The 9,102-nt window shown below is 42.9% G+C and overlaps 1 protein-coding gene across 3 annotated transcripts in view; it reads right to left on the reverse strand.

Annotated features, from left to right (window-relative positions):
- LOC109879403 (protein tyrosine phosphatase type IVA 2-like) overlaps positions 1–8,954 on the reverse strand; it is a 48,689-nt gene extending 39,735 nt beyond the window's left edge. Inside the window, exon 1 of one of the 3 annotated variants that reach the window (XM_031788985.1) lies at positions 8,577–8,954. The gene's annotated coding sequence lies outside the window, so the exon portion shown is untranslated. Of the gene's footprint in view, positions 1–5,432; positions 5,513–8,572 lie in introns of those variants that run through there. The other 2 variants (XM_031788987.1, XM_031788988.1) reach the window with 2 other exon arrangements.
- Between the last annotated feature and the right edge of the window lie 148 nt (positions 8,955–9,102).

Consider the following 9,102-nt stretch of genomic DNA (forward strand, 5'->3'; position numbering starts at 1 on the left):
GAACAGCTATTTCCATGTTAAAATGTTATGGGATGCATTTTTTCCATTCTTTGGGATGGTAAGCCACTCTAGTAAGCCTACATTATAATCAAATAGCCACAGAAGCCTACTTGGCTTAAAGCGGGTACAGCCACTGTGTCCACAGTTGCACTGAATTTTCACAAGACCTGAAATTTGCTCAGTGCCTGAAAACATTAGAGGGAACATTGGTGTCCACATTCTTTTGTGTATATATATATATATATATATATATATATATATATATAGTGTAGTCTGCAACATGTGGCATGAGAACACTCTCGTACTCAATTCCCCTCCCTGCCTCAGAGCATGCTAGACAGTGCCATTGTGGTGGAAAGTTGGCTAGAAGGGAGTCACCAGGCAACTGCCTCTGAGCTTTTTAATGAGTCAATCTCCCATCACCAATCTAAATCAGGTCCCTTCCAGAAGGCTAGCACCCCGTGTCGGGCTGCCTAACCAGCCCTGGTCAGATAGTGAAGAGAGGTAGGTCACCTTCCTCTCCTGCAGACCCGGGTTCAAATACCACAGCGTTTTCTTTAGCCTGTCTTAAGAGTGACAGGTGAGTAGGGTCTGCCATTTTGGGACTTGCACAAGGCAAACTCAAATCAAGCCCAAATGAAGTATTTCTAACTATTTCAATAGATTTTGAAAATCAGGTCTGCCGTCCTGTTCTACACGGGCTGGAAGAGACGGTGAAGTTCCGTGTCTACAGGGTTTGGTTTGAACTTTCACTTCAATTTAAGATAGTAAAATAGGTAACTGAAGGCATTTTCAGAACGGCACGCCTGCACATGCACGAACGCACACCATTTAGGCCTTATGGTTTGATCTTAGAACAAGTTTCCATATAACCAAACAGAACCAAGGGACTTAATATTAACACAGAGGGAGACATAACATGTGACAGGCACTTCCTGTGGCAGTCAGGTATGCGTGTTCAGATTGGTCATAGGATTATGACGCATGATATAGTTAATCACCTTGAGAAAGTAGCCTTGAGCCAACTCTGCTCAAGTCATTCATCCTCCCATGGCCTGGCGGTTGGCCTAACCCATGCAATCACAGCCTGAGGATCGAAGACTCCAGATGCCACTCAAAAACAGTCAGAACAGGGAATGCCTGTTGCCATAACAACAAGCGGGTATCTCTGGGGAGCTCCATCGGGACCAGCTCCTGTCCCTCCAGGGGAACAAATATTAACACTGACAAGCAGGAGGCGCAGCACCAGGAGGCGCAGGGAGAGAAAAGAGAGAAACTACTGTATTGGACTTTGCATCCTGTCCAGGGGGTGTACTTGTACATAATGCTGCCTCACGCTAGATAAACAGGAGATTGGCCCATAGGGCAGAAGCCTTTCTGGCTTGGACAAGGCTTACCTACAGTTTTAAGACCAGCTTACCGCCCACAGCTCCTAACCCAGTGTTTTCCATTGGCGTCAGGTAATCAGCCGGTCACATACTCATTTTCCCCTTCACATTAACTAGGCTAATTTCCTTTTAAAAGTTTCTATTCACTCATCCTTTGAGCCCTCTCCCGCTACAATAAACGATAAGCAACTTCTCGCAATCTATTGAGAGGATAGGAGAGAGTCAGTCAAAGTGAGGGATGACAGGAAAACAGACGAAAAAAAGTGAGATGTTAAACTCGCAAAAATCTGTCCAAAATAAGCCCAATGCGTTTCTATGGGTTTATTTTGGACCTAAAGCTTGACGCCTGCCTTCCCACCTTTGGGACAAACACTCCCACTGTTAAGGCGGAGACATGAGCATCTCGTCATTATATACAGATCTCTTGTTGCAGTCGAATTTCTTTACATGGAGGGGCATGATGCTCATGAATTATCAAGTCCCATGTAATGTAAGTAGTAACGATGAGTTGAAATCTTATTGTTTCACACATTTATTTAGAACCATTTTACTTGTGTTTCACATAGCCAGCCACACAGAGTAGTAGAGCATAGTAGGCTATTTACTCTGATTGACAACTGAACAGCAAGCGTTAACTAGTTTATAAAAAGGTGACTGAATAAAGTCCCGCATCAGGACAAGTAAACCAAAAAAAATAGTTTCTTATTTTTTTTGCTATGTCGGTGGATTGCTAGACAGTGATGCTCAACTTGAAGTGACTAGTCTCACCATGCAGTGTAGTCTACCGAATCACATCGGAGAGAGAGCTGTTCATTTGACTACCTCATTCGCATAGGCTACTGGTAGCAGGCCTAAGCTTTTTGCCGTTTATCTGAAGATAAATTATATAAACATTAGAAGAAGATGGTGAATCATCACTGCAGGAACAATAGGTAGTGGACAGCATCATTCTGCCCCAAATATAATAATTAGGGCCCTAGTGGAATCCATAAAAAACTCTACAATATTCAGAAGTGTTGACATTTGTAGGGAATCAACTAAATGTATTGAACATTTACTAATTAACCAAAGTTTATCATAAGACATGAACAAAATGCATCAGGGGTTTCAAATTTCTGAAGAGGCAACGAGAACGCCCCTGTGTGCAATGCACAAAATATATACAGTGCCTTGCGAAAGTATTCGGCCCCCTTGAACTTTGCAACCTTTTGCCACATTTCAGGCTTCAAACATAAAAATATAAAACTGTAGTTTTTTTGTGAAGAATCAACAACAAGTGCGACACAATCATGAAGTGGAATGACATTTATTGGATATTTCAAACTTTTTTAACAAATCAAAAACTGAAAAATTGGGCGTGCTAAATTATTCGGCCCCTTTACTTTCAGTGCAGCAAACTCCAGAAGTTCAGTGAGGATCTCTGAATGATCCAATGTTTACCTAAATGACTAATGATGATAAATACAATCCACCTGTGTGTAATCAAGTCTCCGTATAAATGCACCTGCACTGTGATAGTCTCAGAGGTCCGTTAAAAGCGGAGAGAGCATCATGAAGAACAAGGAACACACCAGGCAGGTCCGAGATACTGTTGTGAAGAAGTTTAAAGCCGGATTTGGATACAAAAATATTTCCCAAGCTTTAAACATCCCAAGGAGCACTGTGCAAGCGATAATATTGAAATGGAAGGAGTATCAGACCACTGCAAATCTACCAAGACCTGGCCATCCCTCTAAACTTTCAGCTCATTCAAGGAGAAGACTGATCAGAGATGCAGCCAAGAGGCCCATAATCACTCTGGATGAACTACAGAGATCTACAGCTGAGGTGGGAGACTCTGTCCATAGGACAACAATCAGTCGTATATTGCACAAATCTGGCCTTTATGGAAGAGTGGCAAGAAGAAAGCCATTTCTTAAAGATATCCATAAAAAGTGTCGTTTAAAGTTTGCCACAAGCCACCTGGGAGACACACCAAACATGTGGAAGAAGGTGCTCTGGTCAGATGAAACCAAAATTTAACTTTTTGGCAACAATGCAAAACGTTATGTTTGGCGTAAAAGCAACACATCTCATCACCCTGAACACACCATCCCCACTGTCAAACATGGGTGGCAGCATCATGGTTTGGGCCTGCTTTTCTTCAGCAGGGACAGGGAAGATGGTTAAAATTGATGGGAAGATGGATGGAGCCAAATACAGGACCATTCTGGAAGAAAACCTGGAGTCTGCAAAAGACCTGAGACTGGGACGGAGATTCGTCTTCCAACAAGACAATGATCCAAAACATAAAGCAAAATCTACAATGGAATGGTTCAAAAATAAACATATCCAGGTGTTAGAATGGCCAAGTCAAAGTCCAGACCTGAATCCAATCGAGAATCTGTGGAAAGAACTGAAAACCGCTGTTCACAAATGCTCTCCATCCAACCTCACTGAGCTCGAGCTGTTTTGCAAGGAGGAATGGGAAAAAATGTCAGTCTCTCGATGTGAAAAACTGATAGACATACCCCAAGCGACATACAGCTGTAATCGCAGCAAAAGGTGGCGCTACAAAGTATTAACTTAAGGGGGCTGAATAATTTAGCATGCCCAATTTTTCAGTTTTTGATTTGTTAAAAAAGTTTGAAATATCCAATAAATGTCGTTCCACTTCATGATTGTGTCCCACTTGTTGTGGATTCTTCACAAAAAAATTCAGTTTTATATCTTTATGTTTGAAGCCTGAAATGTGGCAAAAGGTCGCAAAGTTCAAGGGGGCCGAATACTTTCGCAAGACACTATTTAGGAAAAAACAGAAACCTGAAAAACTCAAGTCATTAATTGTTTTAAATAATATGGGCTATTTACTTCATGTGTTTTGTTTTGATAAAATGCCTGATTGATTTCTATTTTGCTGGTTACTATGTACATGCGGTAAAAATGCAGATACTGACAGATCAGGCTTCAGGTCTGCACCACAGTAAGTCCATGCCACAGGTTGTGAGGAGCCAAACATCTCGCTTCTTAATCAAATCATTATTTTTGTCACATGCTCCGTAAACAACAGGAGTAGACTAACAGTGAAATGCTGACTTACGTGTCCACAACAACGCAGAGTTAATAATAAACAATAACAAGCTGGTTGAATAGAAAAGTCCACCACTGAGAGCAGAGAAAGTGGTGGCAATGCAATTTAAGAATTGTTTAAGCAACCAGGCTTGTTCCAAAACACAGTCAGTCACCACAGATTCTAGACCAACCAAGACTACAGCAAAACATACTCGTGTCTACAAAAAGTGTCAACGCCAAACTAAATTTGTCAATGCCATTGCCAGAGAGAGCACAATAGGCTACCTATTGAGTGGTACGTTTAGGACCAGATTCTGTCTAACTGGAAAGATGGTTGCTGTAAATACCATCACAGTAGAATATCCTGTATTCCTGTTACAAGTTGGGAGCAGAATCAAGAAGAGGTGTCAGTGCTGGCTAGCCCTCCATGCCCTCTTTATAACCAGATAATTGTATTTATTTCACTAGGCAAGTCAGTTAAGAACAAATTCTCATTTCCAATGACAGCCTACAGTAAACAGTACCAATAGCAGAGGAATAATAGCCGGTGTCAGCGTGGTGTAGGGAAACACTACCTACTGATACAGAATCAGATATGTAGATGTAGCCAATGGTTAAATGTAGGATTAAGTGTGTTGTAATCTGATCCCAGATTTGTGGGCCTCCCTTGAGTGTTCATAGGAGGACATGGTGGAGAGAGAGAGCCAAGTGGATTTCAGGACCAGCGAGTGCAGAGCACTCCCTCCTCCCCCGAAACACGCACCAAACCAAAGGATATAGATCCTCTCTCAAACACTCCAGCCAGAGCCCTAGGGGCATGAACACGTAAATGGGCTAATCCGTTACACAAGGCAGACTAGAAGACATGCTCATCAACACCACCTTTCATCAGACACAGACACCCTGTGGTCAAACCAGACCCAGCGCCAGCTACAGACAGCCCCCCCCCCCCCCTCCCCCCGGTGACCCATGCCTAGCCTCATGTTACTGTACCTGCCACGGCTAGTCTCAGCTTTCTCAGTTACAGTAACCAAGGCTGAAGACTTCCCCTGTTGTCACGGTCGTCTTTCTTTATGCTGCTAATGCAGAGAGAGGGGAACCTTCCTCTGTGTGCCAAATGTCACACCATTTAGCGAAGTGTCGGCTGTGCAACAGACACCACCCATCAGGTTCCCATACAAAAGACAACTTCACTATTTGACAATAAAATATACAATTCTGTCCACAACAACTAAAGTAGTAATGTAGACCAAATGACAATGGATGACAGCAATGTCTAGTACCATCCAGCATTGAGAAGACTATCAGTGTTCAAAGCAGACAATTCAGTTGTGGCATGTGAGCAAACATTTGTTTTCACGATGACTCACACCATGTTTACTGCCAATCCAAGCCCCAGAGAGAGGGACCTAACTTCAAGCCCAGACTGATCAGTCACTTTTGTAATGTTCCTCCATAAAAACTCAAGGCTATAATTTTGGGCAGGTGCGATGATCCTAGATGTGTGGCTGTGTCTCAAAAGGAGCTGATCAAAAGTAGAGTAGGGAATAGGCCAGGGTGATTTGGGATGCATCCTGTGCCCGAAGCTAACCTGAATCAAGGCAATATACTGTACAGCAGAAGACATACAGACGGGGAGTGGTGTGTGATACCGGTATGCGTAGCATGGAATCTGGTGAATGAGGCCCTCCATGCCTGGCCGTTGAAAGCTTGCCCTTGGCGTCAGGCTGTATACATGTGGGTTGGCTGAAGGGAGCTATTTCCAGAGCGGCTCCTGGCTCCAGCCTTGTACGTCAATTAGCTTTATGATAAAGCAGTTCAGTGAAACCCACTAGGGTTGTCACTATACCATTATATCCATACTCAGAGGTATCGTAGAAAGAAAACAAAACATGAAGCGAACAAACTTTCCTGAGGAAAACAGTCTAGGTGTTGGAGACAAAACAGCCCGATGTCACCCAGTTTCGGAGTCTGCCGATATTAGATAAAAATGCCAACAATGGCATAGACCCGATGTCTAGTTAAACACCGATGTGCAAAACCGATGTCAAAATTGACATGCATACCTATATAATGTAGGTGACATAATGACACCATGAAAAATACAGCACTACACATAACAGGAAAATATGAAGTGCACACTTCCAACAACTAAAGCTCAAGTCCAGCAGTCATTTGAAAGAGTAAGAACATTTCAGTGAGACAACGCAAAGGCGAAACCCATTAACGCCAAGATAATGGAATTCATTGCCCTGTCGACAATCAACAGTCCTCTGTCGTGGATGATGTTGGCTTTCGCCGACTGGTCCAGCCCCGGTACACACTGTTTATCAGATGTTGCCCTACCGGAGTTAAACAAAATTATTGAATCCATTAGGGATGCACCGACATGACCATTTTTAGCCACTACGATATCTGATATTTTCTTTGCCAAAAAAACTAATAATGATTATTTAAAATGTTTGTGATCATTTAAGCATTCTAGTACAGTTAAATAGTTACACACAGAAACTCCCCAAATACAGGTGCCAAGCTTGTAGCATCATACCAAAGAAGACTTGAGGCTGTAATCGCTGCCAAAGGTGCCTCAACAAAGTAGAGTCAGTTGTACAACAATGCCTTCAACTGAAATGTGTCTTCTGCATTTAACCCAACCCTTTTGAATCAGAGAGGTGTGCCTTAATCGACATCCATGTCTTCGGTGCCCTGGGAACAGTGGGTTAAGTGCCTTGCTCAGGGGCAAAACGGCACCTTGTCGGCTCATGAATTCGATCCAGCAACCTTACGGTTACTGGCCCAATGCTCTAACCACTAGGCTACCTGCCAGCCCAGGTAGGGTAGCGTCTGAACTTATGGAAATATTATATTTCCATTATTTTGAATAGATTTGCAAAAATGTCTAAAACCCTGCTTTGCTTTGTCAATGTGGGGTATTGTGTGTAGATTGTTTTTTTTTACAATTTAGGCAACTAGTTAAGCATGTCTCAAAATATGCATTTGTCTCGATTTAACCACCGGGGATATCAAATTGGACAGCTTGTACAGTGTATGTTACCTTAACATCCAATCTCGCTTCCCCTGACAATGTTGCCGTGCGCTCGGCAGTGTGCGTGAAGCCTTGGCAAACAGGAGACAAGTGCATTCGGGTAACGTTATCGTGTTACACCGGTCCATAGTCAACGGTAGGGCCGACCAAAACTCTGTACATCGAAACCAGACAGCGACGTTTCCAGTACAACACTGGGTAGTTAGGCTACAGATAGTTGCCCTTGTTCCTGTTCACATGTAGTTAAAAGCCATTCGTATAGCTATACATCAGTGGGTACTGTAGACTCATCACCTAGCAACTTAGCAAACAGGCTAATTATATTTGGCTAGCAAGCCTTCTCGATCAGTTAATTTATATAGAGGACAAAATATAACATTGACACAAGAAACGGTTCCGCATGTCTTGTAAAATAGGCCGATGTTTGTATGTAACTTTAATGTTTACCCAACAACGTTGACTAGCCCCTTCTCCGTCTGTTAAGGCATGCAACTAGCTACCCTGCTAAAGTTATGCTAACCAGCCGGTTACACGCAAGGAAGTTCAGAAAATAAAAATGGGACACATTGGTCTGTAACTGGTCAAACGAATAGCTGGCTAGCACTAACAAAGCTTTCGGGGTGTATAAACAGAAACAAAACTAGTTCGAGTAATACTTTGACGTAGTTGGTTGACTAACCACAATACCTCCTAGTTAGCTGGCTCGCGTCCGTTAGCGTGGTTAGCTTGCATGCTAACTAAACGAACGTTATCTTCCTATAGCTAGTTACCGGCGTTACGCAGGAAACGGGCAGCTGACTGGCTAACGTTAGCTGTTGTCGATGTTAAGGCTTTTTCGATAAAGCCTACTACTCGTTCGCTATTAAATGTTTACTTTAACTTGACGAACCTTGGTGTTTTGTCTACATTTTATGTAGATCGGCGAAGCTGCAGAGTTGGAAAACGACTTACTTAGCTGCCATATCCCAGCGTTAGCAGGCTAGCCTTGGCTAGCTACTTTCTTCCCAATAAGACTGACGCTGTAACGAAATAGTTATCTGGGTTTTTTTGTGTGACAATGTATAACGATATGAACAAGCGTTCTTACTTACAAAGAGCAGGCTGGACATTGAAAACCAGTGACTATCCCGGAGAATGTGGATGGGGAGCAGTAACTGCTGTCAGATCTTTTTAGTTCTTCTTGTGGGTGAGAGAGCTCACAACGGAACTGTTGGGAGGAGTTTCAAGGTGGTAATCTCGTTAACGTCACTCGGAACGCAAGAAAACCAGGGATCACAAAACAACAATGTTTAACAAATAGGCTGTTTTTTTTTGTAATATTAAACTGGAATCCTCGAGATATATTCTTTATTTCAAGTTGAGCAATGGTAATACCGCGTTCATGTGCTAGTCGGAACGAGGAATCTCAGAAATGTCCGATTTGGTAACTGGTTGTACCTATACACGTGCCGCGTTCAACGAATCAGCATATCGGACATTTCCGCTTTACCTGTTCCGACTATAAATGTTCCGACTCATCATCACCAATCTCTGAGTGACGAGCATCGGAACTCTATAGTTGGTCAATTGAGCCATTGGGAGTGTTCGAGCGGATCATTTTGGTCAAATCTGGCCGTC

This window comes from Oncorhynchus kisutch, linkage group LG14 (genome assembly GCF_002021735.2).
Source record: "Oncorhynchus kisutch isolate 150728-3 linkage group LG14, Okis_V2, whole genome shotgun sequence".
Classification (NCBI taxonomy): domain Eukaryota; kingdom Metazoa; phylum Chordata; class Actinopteri; order Salmoniformes; family Salmonidae; genus Oncorhynchus; species Oncorhynchus kisutch.